Source organism: Marmota flaviventris, chromosome 11, assembly GCF_047511675.1.
Source record: "Marmota flaviventris isolate mMarFla1 chromosome 11, mMarFla1.hap1, whole genome shotgun sequence".
Classification (NCBI taxonomy): Eukaryota; Metazoa; Chordata; class Mammalia; order Rodentia; family Sciuridae; genus Marmota; species Marmota flaviventris.
Window position 1 is genome coordinate 88,246,482 of NC_092508.1, and position 15,250 is coordinate 88,261,731.

The 15,250-nt window shown below is 34.1% G+C and overlaps 1 protein-coding gene across 1 annotated transcript in view; it reads left to right on the forward strand.

Annotated features, from left to right (window-relative positions):
• Window positions 1-15,250, forward strand: part of Lrp1b (LDL receptor related protein 1B) — a 1,514,976-nt gene that overhangs the window by 514,508 nt on the left and 985,218 nt on the right. The gene's annotated exons all lie outside the window — the stretch shown is intronic.

Below are 15,250 nucleotides of genomic sequence, written 5' to 3' on the forward strand. Positions count from 1 at the left end.
CAGAATGACCTTTCTTATCTATTCTATTTAAAGGTGAACACCCTCTCTAACATTATATTTGCCAGTTGAATATATTTATAAACACCTACTGTATTGCTATGATCCAAGTTCTGTTTTCCTTATGACATTACCATTTTAAAATACTCTTTTAGGTATCTGTTTGCTTACCATATGATTTCTCCAGAATAACATAAAGAAAGAAAGGGAGGAAAGGAAAGAAAAAGGAATGAAGATTTTTTTCTAATTAAAAGTACCAAAATGAGTGCTTCACTTTGTTTGGGGGGCAAAGTATTTGAGATTGAACTCAGGGGCACTCAACCACTGAGCCACATCCCTGAGCCTGTTTTTGTGTTTTATTTAGAGATAGGGTTTCACTGAGTTGCTTAGCATCTCACCTTTGCTGAGGCTACGGGGATTACAGGTGTGCACCACCACAGCTGGCTGAGCGCTCCACTTTTCAATGTTTGAATTTCATATTTCAAAACTGCCTTTTGCTACTTACCTGTGAATAAATGTTTTTGGTTTCTACATAGTTTTCATCTGCATTAAACTCTTAGTACATATTTTTGATCAGCTAAAATAGCTTTGAGATGTACTAAAAACTATAGGAAGATACTTATTTTTTTTGATGGGTTGAAGTTGCTTGGGAAGACTACTACTACATGTGGTATTCCATCTGCCTTCTTCGAAATTCCCTTAATTCTTATTTTGTAATTTGTTTTAATTGGTTACACATGACAGTACAATGACCTTGACATATCATACATTTGAATCAGATGGGATATAATATCTCATTTTTCTGAGTATACAGGTTGCAGAATCACAGTGGTCATGCAGTCACATATATACACACAGTAATAATAATGTCTGTTTCATTCTACTATCCTTCCTATCTCCCCAACCCCTCCCCTCCCCTCCCATCACTTCTCTCTACCTAATCTAGGGTAATGCTATTCTTTTTTTTTTTTCTCACATCTTCATACATGTATTTTGTATAACAATGAGGGTCTCCTTCCACCATCCATGCAATTCCCTTTCTCCCTCCCTATCTCCTCCCACCCCTCTTCCCTATGTAGAGGTAATCTTCTTCCCATGCTCTTCCTCTCTTCCCCATTTTGAGTCACCTCCCTTATATCAGAGAAGACATTCAGCATTTGTTTTTCTGGGATTGGCTAACTTCACTTAGCATAATCTGCTCTAATGCCATCCATTTCCCTGCAAATGTCATGATCTTATTATTTTTTAGTGCTGAGAAATATTCCATTGTGTATATATGCCACATTTTTTTTTATCCATTCCTCCATCGAAGGGCATCTAGGTTGGCTCCACAGTCTAACTATTGTGAATTGTGCTGCTATAAACATTGATGTGGCTGTGTCCCTGTAGTATGCTGTTTTTAAGTCTTTTGGGTATAGTACAAGAAGAGGAATACCTGGGTCAAATGGTGGTTCCATTCCCAGCTTTCCAAGAAATCTCCATATTGCTTTCCAAATTGCCTGCACCAATTTGCAGTCCCACCAGCAGTGTATGAGTGTACTCTTTTCCCTGTGTCCTCGCCAGCATTTGTTGTTGTTTGTCTTCATCATGGCTGCCATTCTTATTGGAGTGAGATGGTATCTTAGAGTAGTTTTAATTTGCATTTCTCTGATTGCTAGAGATGATGAGGTTTTTTTTTTTTTTTTTTCATGTATTTGTTGATTGATTGTATATCCTCTTCTGAGAAATATCTGTTCAGGTACTTGGCCCATTTGTTGATTGGGTTATTTATTTATTTATGGTGTTTAGCTTTTTGAGTTCTTTGTATACTCTAGAGATTAGAGCTGTATCTGATGAGTGAGGGGTAAAAATTTGTTCCCAGGATGTAGGCTCCCTATATACCTCACATATTATTTCTTTTGCTGAGAAAAAACTTTGTAGTTTGAGTTTATCCCATTTGTTGATTATGAAATTCATCTGGAAAAATAAAAGACCTAGAATAGCTAAGGCAATTCTAAGCAGGAAGGGTGAAACAGGTGGTACCGCTATACCAGACCTTAAACTATATGCTACAGAGCAATAGTACCAAAAACAGCATGGTACTGGCAACAAAACAGACTGGTGTACCAATGGTACAGGATAGAGGACACAGATACTAACCCACAAAACTACAACTACTTTATATTAGACAAAGTTGCTAAAAGCATGCACTGGAGAAAGTAGAGTATCTTCAACAAATGGTTCTGGGAAAACTGGAAATCCATATGCAACAAAATGAAATTGAATCCCTATCTCCCGCCATGCACAAAAGTTAACTCAAAATGGATCAAGGATCTAGGAATTAAACCAGAGACTCTGCATCTAATAGAAGAAAAAGTAGGCCCTAATCTCTATCATGTGGGGCTAGGTCCCTATTTCCTTAATAAGACACCCCTAGCACAGGAATTAAAACCAAGAATCAATAAATTTCCTTAATTCTGATTTCATATCAGTCATCTTCAAATTATAATGCATTGATAAATTAATGAATGTTTTCCCTCCTCCAATCCCTTAGTAGCCCTCGGTGAATTAGGCATGGGGTAGAATTCTTGTTTCTGAAGCCAAATTGAGCAAAGCATTGAATTTGCTCAGCAAGCTGTTGCTGCTGGCTCTCTTTACATATAAACTCATTTTATGTTCAGCAATTTCCCTGAAATAGTATACTTTATCATTTCGAAAACATACTTATGTAGAAAATCTCAGAGAAAGAAGCCATCTTTTACTTCTTGGAATTACTGACTTGTTGCTTATGAAGTCTTACTTACTTTAGAGAGAAATCCTGGAGAAAATTTGGTTATATTATATGCTCCCCTTTTTCTCAACACTAAGAATTCTGAATTATTACACTGATGGACTGAGGAAGTAAAAGGCTTGTTCTTGTTTTGCCTATTGATTCACACAATATTGCTATGGATACTCTGGGAGAATGCAGTGTGATAAACCCAACACCAAGAAGCCCTTCCTCTTCTTCTACACAAGCAGGTTGTCTGACATTAATATGTCACCAGAGAAGAATGGTACATGATATCGCCTTGCTACATCAAGGGCATTTGATGACTAGAATTGGTGATGAAATATACAAATCACTTCACCTCTAGGTCCTTAACTTGGTTGCAATATTGATCAACAAAGTTTGGTAACTACACAGTTGTTATGGGAATGTTGTAGTTTACAGTTGAAGGAAACTGAATTGCTAGTAATATGAACATAAGTCTATAAAAACACTAACTAGTACTGGGGGTCACATGCATATCCAATGCATTGTATAATTCAGGGGGAAAACTATCAGTTTTGTTTTAGTTGTATTTATAGCAAATGCACCAGAGGAACTTTTTGGCTTTGGTGTTATGTAAACTTCCAGTTAATGAATCAGGTTATAAAATCTTGTGGTGATTTTGTTATATCATTGTGTTACTAGCACTAGGAAAATATTATAAGTTAAACTTATATTGTCTGAAGCTTCTTCCAGTCCTGCTTTTGGTTAACTGACTGAGATTGGCCCCTCTTTTAACCTTTTTTTTCCTACAATGCCATCCTATTGGACTCTAGAACCTGACATTCTCTGAATCAAGCCAGAGTTCCTGGGCTTTCAGCTGCTGGGGATTGTGGGAAAATAGGTGAGGCCAGAATGGTATGAATAAGATACTGGATTTGTGTAAAAGATCTTCAAACCCAGATGATGCAATGAGAAGCTAGAACTAGAACCAGGAAGTGGGATCTGCAAGGACTATACAAAATGATAGATGAGATCAAAGTTCCTAGAAGTGGGTCTTTATGTGAATAGGCACAATCAATTGGCAGTAACCTGCTTATGAAGGTGCTGAAGTCATTCATCATAAATTAATATCATGTTTTCTTTTCACTATTTACCTCAAAGCATTCCTATAGGGTCTTATTTTCAATGTGACCATTGATAGTAATTAGGTATTTTAATCTAAATTAGTTGCATATATCAGCTTTATAATATAATACCTGAACCCAAGTAAAACGTATAAGCCTTATGAGCATCTTTAAGACATAATCCTGGTTAGAGAGAGGGAATTTTAGGCACTGTGGCAGATGCAGGAGCAAAGATTAATGTCAGATGGGAAGGCTTTTTATTCCTATTAATTCATGTAACATTTTTTTTTCTTTCTACACTTAACTAAGGTTGACTCTGACTACTAAAATAGAGTCGACCATTTCAGAGTTGGAAGAACTTCAAAGGTAATCTAGTCAAACTGTACACTTGAAATTGTATATTTATTGACACAGAAAAAGTTATTTCCCCAAAGAAAGGAAGTCTAAATCATACATTAAAAAAATAACTTCAATTTAAATGTATGCATTTTAATAATTCTATCATATAGAAGAAGACATAATAAAATTTTAAAATCACATTTTATGAGGCAAGTGTTCATTACTTTGGAATGGAATACATTTAAAAAGCTAGTAATTTTCTAATTAAATAGACTTTTCATTCAGAAAAAATAAGTTAAGACAACCATTTACAAGTACAAAGTAAATTTCCTGCAAATTTTTACTTTGAGAATATAGTTCTAATAATGACAATGTATTTGAAAATAAAAGTTTTAGTTTTCAATATAACTTTATTTTATTTTGGAAGTACTGGATCTTGAACTCAGGCCCTCTCACATGGAAGTGCTCTACAACTGGGCTACTACCCAGCCCTCAATACAACTTTCTTCTTTTTAACTGAGACTGATTTTGACCAGGAAATATATATTGGTTGTGGGTACCTGGGGCTGAAAGCAGGCTTATGTAGAAACAGTAGGGGAAAAAAAGTAATAATGATGATTTTAACTGAAAAACTGTTGGCAGCTTTCCTCCTGACAAATTCAGGCTCATTGGACTATACTTTCCAAGATCCAACCACTTGCTAACCTGCAGGCATTTACCTCAGCATACAAATTCTCCAAGACCACTAGGGCTCTACTGATTATACTGAAATAGTTGCACTGTACAAAGAATTGTAAATTTTATGCTCATCACTGTAGAGGCAGTATCAAAGGGCACCCTAAGAGTATATCTCTGTGATGTGTAGCAACGAGAACAGTGAAAGATGAGACTATTAGATAACTTCAGGGTTCTATTACAGCTTATATGTTAATGTTCATTGATTCAGGAGAAAAAAAAATGAAAGAAAAAAAAAGGACTATTTACACAATAGAATACTTCACTGTAATAATAGGAATCATAATCCCTGTATAATCCAAGGCATTACTCCTAGACAATGTTAGGGAGGGAATGTTTTTGTATTACATGCTGTTTTTGTTTTTGTTTTTTTGCTATGATTCTTAAAAAGACATTTTCCTACTTCAAAATTCTAGGGATAATTTAATATCTACTAATACATAGTGTAATTTTTTTTTGGTGGGGTGGTGGAAGAATCACCTGCATTTGCTGCCAGGGCTGGATCAGATTGTAGAGAAATAAGAAGTTTCTGTATAGCAAAAAAACAAACCTCTGCCTCACATTATCATTCTCTCATCAGTGCTACAGTATATTTAGTATTCAGTTATTAAAAGTTCTTTCTGCTGTATGTGATCATGCACTCCTATAATTCCAGTGACTTGGGAGAACAAGGCAAAAGGACTGTATATTTGAGACCAGCCTCTGCAGTTGAGTAAGGCCCTAAGCAAATTAGTGAGACCTCATCTCAAAATGTACAGTGATAGAGCACCCCTGAGTTCAATCTCCAGTATACCCAGAAAAAAAAGCGCTTCTCTTGCTATTTTTAGAACGAGCCCTATATCAAATTATAGGGTAGGTAGGATCAGAAGGGTAAAAAATTAAATCATACTGACCTTTGTAATTTATGAGACTAATGTATCAAATCTTTTCAGAACACCATCTGAATAACAATGACTTCCTGAAAAATGAAAGATATGCAAATATATACCATTCAGTGTTTGTTTTTAGTTTTGTTTTTGTTTTTTGTTTTATAGAGCAGAGGTTTAGTTGTGGCATAATTTGTCTTTTTATTGGGCCACAACTGTGAATGGCACTTCATGATATGATGGTATATGTAAAGGCTTTTAGCTAGGAGTGAGCTTAGTAGACCTTCACTATCAAAGTAATACAGATTAGTTTTTCTTTAGTATGATACACAAACATTGGTGAAATTATGAACACTATGATAAATAGTAAATTGCAGAAAAAAATAGCTTCATGCCTGGAATACAGTAGGCACTTGACAACTGCTTGTTAAATGCTTTAGAAATTTCTCAATCATTTAAAAAGCAGATTGAGGGTACTGGGATGTTGAGAATCAAGAATAGAAGACTCAGAAAACTGGCAGGGATTCAAAGGAGAAACACGTTTTGCCAGCTTTTTCCTAATATTCAGGACTGACTCTAATTTCGGTACAGTAATGGCCTCAAGAAGTAGTTCGGGAAGCTCTGCAAAATCTCCTTTATTTTGTCTTCTCCACTAATGTCTCCCTTTGAGACAAACCAATATCCAAATGGAATGTGTGCTACCTGGGCAAATATGGCTGCAGTGCAAAACTATCTACCATCAGACTATATTGCCTAAGCCTCTGCCTGTAGAAATTCTAGAACTTTGCAGGATGCCTTTGAAATCTTGGCTTGGGAACTTGTCCATTGAAAATATTTCTCTGTTTTATGGAGTTATTCTTAACTCATCCCTTCTCTGGCTCATCACTGAGTTGGGAATTAAAGTCCATGGAAAGAAAAGGCAAGGATTTCTGCTGGCATTGCCATCACCCAAATTACACATTTTTTTTTTTCCCTACCCAAACAGTGTTAATTAGTATGATACTGTTGGAGTGTAAAAACTCCTCATGAATATTCTATGCTGGCTTCAAACTTTTTGTTTGTTTGTGTTTTGCTAGAGGACATCGTCTTCACAGTCTAGCACCTTTCTTGACATTTCTAATCTTTTTTCTCTAGCAACAGAGTTGCAAGATTGGGAATAGAGAACACAATCATGGGGTCTGATGTGTTATCACACCTTCCATTTACTCATAGTCTATGAAAATATCAGACATGGAAAGAATGCCTATCTCTCACTATCTTTATAATTTATATCTTTATAGAAATGTAGCTGAGGACTACTTTGGGCATGAAGAATTACATGACTATATTTAAAGGCTTTAGATTTGACATTAAATAAACTGATTTTACAAATGAAATGGCATATAGGCACACATTTCTATCATGTTACTTAATATTTTATGGAATAGTCAAGCTACTAATGAAATCCTCAGTGTACAGTGTTCAATAAAGCATATCTTTCTTACAATTAAGTCTCTTTTCTTAATACGAAATTGGATAAATCCCAGGAAAAATAAAAAGAAATGAATCACATTCGGATTCATATAAATTACAAGTGTTTACATAGATGAGGCAAGGATATACAAATGCATATTCCTTTATTTGGGAAAAATGTAGATGTCCATAAGTACTGAAATCCCCAAGAAAGAGAAAATTAATAACCAAGAAGCTGACAGAATAATCTTTTCTTTTCTTTAAAGAAAAAAGATGGTGATCTTTGTGGGGTTAGTTGGTTTGTTTTTCTTTTTCTTTTTTTTTTTTTTTTTTCAAAGAAACTTCAAGCCATGGCTTGTATCAATTTTAATCAACAGGGAATAAAACTATCTGGAGTAATGATATGAGTTAGAGTGTCCAATGGACACTCTATTCCATGGAGATCATACTTTCCCTTGACTGGAATAACTAATATTCTGCATATTCCCTCTAGTCAAGCTGCCAAGAGTCTTTTAGTCATGAGAAGAGGAAAGCTGTTACATTGATTTTGCTTTTAAATGTATGAGCACTAAGACTTAGCACTAAGACTCACATAGCACTGATTCTGCCTGTCTTCCGTGAAATATCATCCTGACCACATTACTAAATAAATTATATTTTAATACTCTGGAGTTTTAGAACAACACACCATTAAATTACAAAGAACATATCCTGTAACATAGCCAGAAGTTTGGTATATCATCAGCATTGAGAATTTAAAGTACTTAATCTATCTCTATAATAGCAATGTAGACAATTGCGATCTTAAATATACGTTATTCTTTTACATCATTTGGCAGCCCTGTCAGAAAAAAAAAAAAGTGAAATAGATTAAATGACCTTTTCTCCCTCCTGTAGATAATGAGTTTTCATGTTTACCTCCCTCCTCCTTATTCTTAAGATGATGATCTTATTTAATATTTCCCTGAAAAAAGACAGCAATTAAAAGAGAACTTTCTCATTCCAACTCCATCAATCTTCCCGTCTGTGTGAATCTAGAACCAATCTTTCCACCCTGAATTCAAAAACAAATGCTGATTTTTATCCTATTAAAGATTAGTCCTGCAATTGTAAACCAATCCCATCTTCTCTCACCTGTTTCAAGATTAGTTTCACACAGTTATTTTTCTTATTCCTTGAAATTACTAATATTTTTCATTCCTTTGCATCATTTCCTTCAGCATACGTCATTTTCCTACAGCTGTAAAGATGATGTGAAAATATTTCCTTTAATCCCCTTTTATCTCCAACTACATACGACTCCACTTTTCTTTTCTCATAACAGAAATACTCCTTATTACCCTCCTTCTCTTGAACTCACCTCCATAATTCTTACCTTATTCTTAGTATGCATTTGTACTTATTGGCAAGGTCACCAGTGACCTCTACCAGTGAATTGAACACAGGGATGCTTAACCAATGAACCACATCCCCAGCCTTTTCCATTATTTATTTTGACACAGGGTCTCATTAAGTTGCTTAGCCCCTCACTAAGTTGCTGAGGCTGACCTTGAACACTCAATCCTCCTACCTCAGCCTCCTTAGTCCCTGGAATTACAGGCAATCACCAGAATATTTGCTCTTTTAAAGAACTACTCTCATCAAATTTCATTCTTACTTAATTGGGCGTTTTTCTTGACCTTTCTTGCTACAGTATCTTTATTTTGCCAGTATTTTAGCATGACCCAAAACTCAGTCCTTTCCACATCTTTTCTTTCTTTGTTGATTTCCTAGGTCCTCTCATCCTGAATCATTGCTTTAAAAATACACACCTTTCTTCTCTGGCTTCAAAAATATCTAGAGACGAGACTTTAAAATTTTCATCAGTTTTGACCTCTGTGTTAACCTCCAGACTCACAGATTCAACAGTATATTCAGTGTCTCCATTTGGTTATTTAGCAGAAATACCAAGCTCTACATATCTTGATCTGACCTCTTGATTCCCTGACCTAGGAATGCTATTCTTCAGTGTTTACCACCTTGGGAAATGTCAGTCTCCATTCTCCTAGTGTTTTCAGGCCAAAGTTTTGGAGTTTTCTTGGACCCCTCTCCTTCTCTCAAATCTTTTGCTTTTAACTTTCAGATACATTCTGATTTGCACTAGTCTCTATAAGGGGAAGCACTCATCCTCATACATATGTTTTACTTATCTTCACTAAATTTTTTAACTATCAAACAATATTCAATAGCATTGGTTTATTTGCTTAACATCTGTCTCATCCAGTTAAATGTAAATAGGGATTAGTTAATTTCTTCACTGCTGTTATCTCTGGCATCTAGAGCAGAGCCTTACAGAAGCTAACCAGTCTCAATAAATATCTGTGGAACAAATAAATAAAAATGTTAATGCTGGTGCCATATTTTATTTTTAGGAATCAAATTAAATGTGGAGTTTTAAATGTTTTGAAACATGAAATAGTTTATGAATAGAAGTTACTTAGAACCAATTTTCAAATAAGCTAATATTTGTTTTAATTCAAACATTGCCAATTTATAACATAGAGGGATATGTCTGGGTTGAAAATTTGTGTTCTTATAGACAAATTAGTTCCTGCTGGTTATAATTAGAAACTAGGTGACCAGAAGTTCTGAAAGTAGCCATTGGCCACCTCTTAGGAACTAAAATGAATTAACTATTCATGGACTATCAACTAGTTGTGATATTCACTTAATGATATATCAAGAACTATGTAATGTTTTGAATAACCAACAATAAAAAATTTTAAAAAAAAGTAACTTAAAAATTGATTTAATGATACTCTGAGATTTTGAGATGCACTGTTAATTGTTATCAGTTAAATTTCATTCATCCATTCTGTGATAGTAATTATAGCATATTATTTATTTCACTATATTTATTAAATATATACACATATATTTATGAAATATATGCATATATATTTATATTTATGAATTCAGTAAAATATCTTTTTCTTTTTCTTTTTTTTAAAATTTTGGTCCCAGGGATTGAATTCAGGGGCAACAACCACTGAGCCACATCCCCAGCCCCATTGTTTGTATTTTATTTAGAGACAGAATCTGAGTTGCTTAGTGCTCACTTTTGCTGAGGTTGGCTTTGAAGTTGCCATCCTTCTGCCTCAGCCTTCCAAGCAACCGGGATTACAGGCTTGCGCCACAGCACCTGGCCTAAACTATCTTTGAAAACCTCAGAGAGTTCAAATTCATATCCCCTGCCGCAGCCCGGCTGGCTGGGCAAAATAGCCAGGGGGTGATGAACAACTTGTGTACATTGATACAGCAGGAGTGGGAGCCGTTTATCATAGGACCGGAGGGGTATATATACATTACACACAGCTTATCTTAATTAACATAAACTAGATACAGCAGTCAACCAATAAGGAATCTCCACACTTAATGGTTCACTGGCGTTACTTCACAAACCACTCCCTCTGCAAAATGCCAGGTGCCGTCTTGACTTGTTTACAGACTCTAACAATCCCCCAACTTCTATTTATTTATTGAATATATAACTGCAGGCCAAGTAAGGTTTTCAAGTAACAGAGGAAGCCTCTCTTTATTCTGGTGTGCCACGTCTATGAAATAGAGAAAATTATTCTGACAAATGTGCAAAATTTGAAGGCTGTACTTTTTATTACTATGGCATGATATCATTGATTTCTGTTGTTCTTATAAAATGAATGTTCCGTGTTCTTTCTACAAATAATTTTATTGCTTGACAATTAGCACATTATAAATTGAAACCTTCTCTAAAGAAAGGTACAAGTTTTTCACTAATAAGGTGTAACTGGAAACATGATTAAATTGTTTTAAGATCTACAGTTAACTCAGGTTGGTCAGTAGTTTGAGTGAGCTTTTGTAATGCCAAAGACAAGATTACAGACAGTTTTAGCCACTGGTCTAAAGGGGCAACACTGAATACTTCCTGTTCTTTTAAAACTGACTCTGTGATTTCTTTCTTTCCCATTTATTTTAATGATGCCAACATTGTCCCCATCACCCAAATCTAAAATAGCCACATATTCTTGACTCCATCCATCTCCCTTATCATCTACAATCCAACAATCATTACTGTTCAGAACATCTACCTCACTGCATCAACCCATGTCTGAGAAATTAAAATGCTATTTCACTCATCCCAGTATCTGATGCACTTGTTACCAAGTTTTTTCAACATTTAGGAGTATCTTTTTATAATTAAAAATGAAATTGTTGGTACTCTTTATATAATGCGTGGAATCTAGTGTGCTAAAGCCTTTTCAAGGGGGTTTTTTGAAGATTCTCTGGGGATTTCATTTCTGTGATGAGTCTACTTCCAGTAGGAATATGGTCACATATAGCCATTGTTACTTTCTGCTCTTCATCAGTCTAAACAGGAACAAAGATATCTTTTTACTTTCTTTTACTTTACTCTTTTCCAAGTAACCACCACCAAGACAGGGTGTAAGAGAACTTTTACATTTTACCTTCCCATTTGACATGAATTACAGTGCACCAATTAAGAAGTAAATGTAAAAACAGATAATTCTGAAAGTTGAATGAAAATCTATCTTTCCCACTATATTTTAGTTGTCCTTTCCACTGCATCCTACTGACATTAGTATCCCATATATTATTTCTGACTTGACCTTCTTAAAGTACAGTTTTGATCATGTTATCATCTTTCTAAAATGAGCTCTGGCTTCCCATTGCACTCCAAATTAAAAATGTCTATCTTCTTGACATTGGTTAACCTGTATAGCTTGTCTTCAGCTTACTTTCTCAGCCACTAAAAAATGCTGATTTTGAATCCAGTTCTTTTTTCTCAGTAGCTATATGATCTTAAACAAGTTACTTAATGTTTATATACCTTAGTTTTCTAATTTCTATAATGTGGATAGCATTAGCATCTGATTCATGGTACTGCTGTGAGTATACAATAAAAAATAAACAGGTAGCCTGGCTTTTATAGTATCTTACTGCTAAAATATAAAAAATCATGAGAAGTATTATGAGAAATTTCCATCAGTCATGAATGCTCTCCCCACCAGAAAACTTTTCACTGAGGTCATTATATTCCCAATATATTCTAGTGTTTTTAAAGTTATTTTTTCCACCTGATTTCTTTATTTCTCTCTTTGAATGTCAAATCCATGTTCTTCCATTAAAGGAAGACTGAGGTCAAATGTCATCACCATTAGGAAACTTTTGACTCAATTAAGCAACTGTCTGTAAACATTACTTGAAACTGAATGACACTATGAATCTTTCAACATAGGTACCAACTTGATTATAAAAATATAGATCTTTCCAATATACCTTAATCTTTCTACTACATTATATCTTTCCTTAAAGTAGACTATTTTACTGATTGCTTTCAAATTCCAATTCAGTACCTAAGATTTATAAATACTAAGTAAATTAATAACACTATTTTGTCCAATCAAAGAACAGGTCAACATAAATACATGTGACAAAAAAAGATGGTGTGAGAGAAGTTATAGCACAGATGTAGTAATACATACTTTCTTGCTAAACCCAATACCATTTTTAACACAGTTTAATTTTCATGTTAACCATATATTATTTTCCCTTTACAAAATATTATATTTCATTTTATGTTTGGTAATAGATCCTTATTCTTATATTATTCATTTGATAGAAATTTTCTAATAAAAAGAGTTGAGGAAAAAATAATTGTTTTAGAATACAGAAAGAAAACCTCTATCTTTTTTTCCCTTATATGATATTAAATTGGTACTTGAATTTGGTTTGGTAGACTTTGATTTATAGTTTATTGTATAATATGGAAAATACCCTCTCTTAAAAAAAACTAGATATTTTTCTTCCAATGGTATTCAACTTTTTCTGTTCTTTACATAGTCTAAGAAGGTTTTTTTTTTTTTTTTACAAAAACTTTATAGTCTTTTTATATAGATTGCTTTATGTTTCATATAGCAGTAATTCACTACCCATGTGAGTCTGTATGCTTTTTGATTACAAGTTGTTAGCATCCTTATCATCTCTAACTCCATACATTTTTTTCTTATTTTTACAGCCTTTAATTAATTGGTGTATGATAAAAATAAATTAAAACATTTAAATTTTGTCCTTGAATACCTCCAAGTGGATATTGGTTTGAAATAAATTCTTTGAGCTGATGGACCACAATTTTCCTTCTTCTTACTATTTTAGTCTCATTTTGGCACTTCATTTTATATATTTTACATCCAAGTCTTTATTTAACCTTTTATCCAGGACTTTGCAAATATTGAGGTGAACCTGCTGAACTTCACTCATTGGAGATAATTGCTCACAGCTACAGGTTTAATTAAGGGATATCAGAATATGGTACAACTAGAGGGTGTACATTTACTTATAAATGAATTATATACATATATATTTGTTAGATTTATATTGATTTATGAGCATCTGAATCCAGATTTTTGTATTGCTTAAAAGTAACTAAATTAGCATTCTTATAATTGAATGAAAAAAAATTAAGTATTAAACAAAACCTTAAAAGTGACAGTTTTTATTCATATTGAAAATATTTTTAGGGGCCAGAGTTGTGGCTCAGCATTAGAGCACTCACTTAGCATGTATGAGGGCTTGGGTTCAATCCTCAGCACCACATTTAAAAAAAAAAAAAAAAAAAAAACAAAGGTATTGTGTCCAACTACAACTAAAAATATATATTTTTTTAAAAAAAGAAAATATTTTTAACATCAAATGTATGTCAAAATCTTATTATTAGCCCACAGATACACATTTACTGTTTTCTCAACTGTGAGAAGATGAAGATGTTTGCAAGGATTTGATTGTATTAACTTGGTATTTTGGGGGTCTGGCAATAAGAGCTTTTTCATATTTCTGAGTTTCTCTTTTCAGTTCACAAGTTTAAAATCAGTCTTCAAGGAATGTGCCAATGATTAGTTTATCATTCATGACTGGGAAAAATAAAATCTCTTTTTGATCATACAGAGCCCAAATACACTTTTCTATGAATAAAAAGAGAAAACACTACATTTACTAATGTCAACATGGGGTGTTGTCATGAGGATGAGGGCAGCTTTGCTGCTCTATGGCAAGTTTTTTGACAGGCTGTTGTGGAGGTTTCGTCAAGGAAAATCTTGGTTCTCCATGGTAGAGTGCTTTCTTGAATTCCAGTCTCTTCTATGTGGAAAGTTAATGTTTACTTCCTCTTACTGAATGTTGACTTATTAGGTATCCCTTTGACTCAAGTCAGGTAATGTGTTTTCCAACTGTTCCTTTGGAAAAACTGTCCATTGATTCTTAGAATGACAACCTGCAGGGGCATTGCCTTTACTCTGGTCAGTCTGTATCCTTATTACCTAAGCTAATGGTGTTCTTCAGCTGGCTTATGGAAACTTGAGGTAATGAAGCATGGGGGAGATCCAGTGAACTGCAGCTAGAAACAGGCTGCAGTCTTTGCTAGGGTTATGTTGACTTGCATAGTGAAGTAGATGAAAAGACTTGTAGCTTTAGATTCTGATAATCATCAGGATTATTTCTGTGGGTGCTTAGGTTTTCATGACTTTCTTCCCCCACACTTAAATTTTCCTTATTATTCTAAACGGGGAAACCACAGTTAATAATTAGCAGAGCTACAGAATTATTTCTTCAATAAAGCACTTTACAACTAACATTTTAAGTATCTTTCCTCCACTGTGTCATTTGTATTTTTAAAGTCACCATTATTAAACCAAACTATGTCAGATTCTGAATCATATTATCATAATCTCTTTACTGGCATTCTGTTTAATTGGGGCTCTATATGTTTTTCATTAAAATACATGATGCATTCAAAATCAGCTGAAAATAAAATAAATTGATTAATTTTGTCAATTAAGCATTGCCTGTGCTGACCATTAACTGATTTTTATCTCATTTTCTTAGGGGAAGCTCAACAGCCCTTTATATTCCAGATTTTCTTCAAAGAATGTTTATGACATGCTTGAATTATTGAGTTGTGGCTGGCTAAA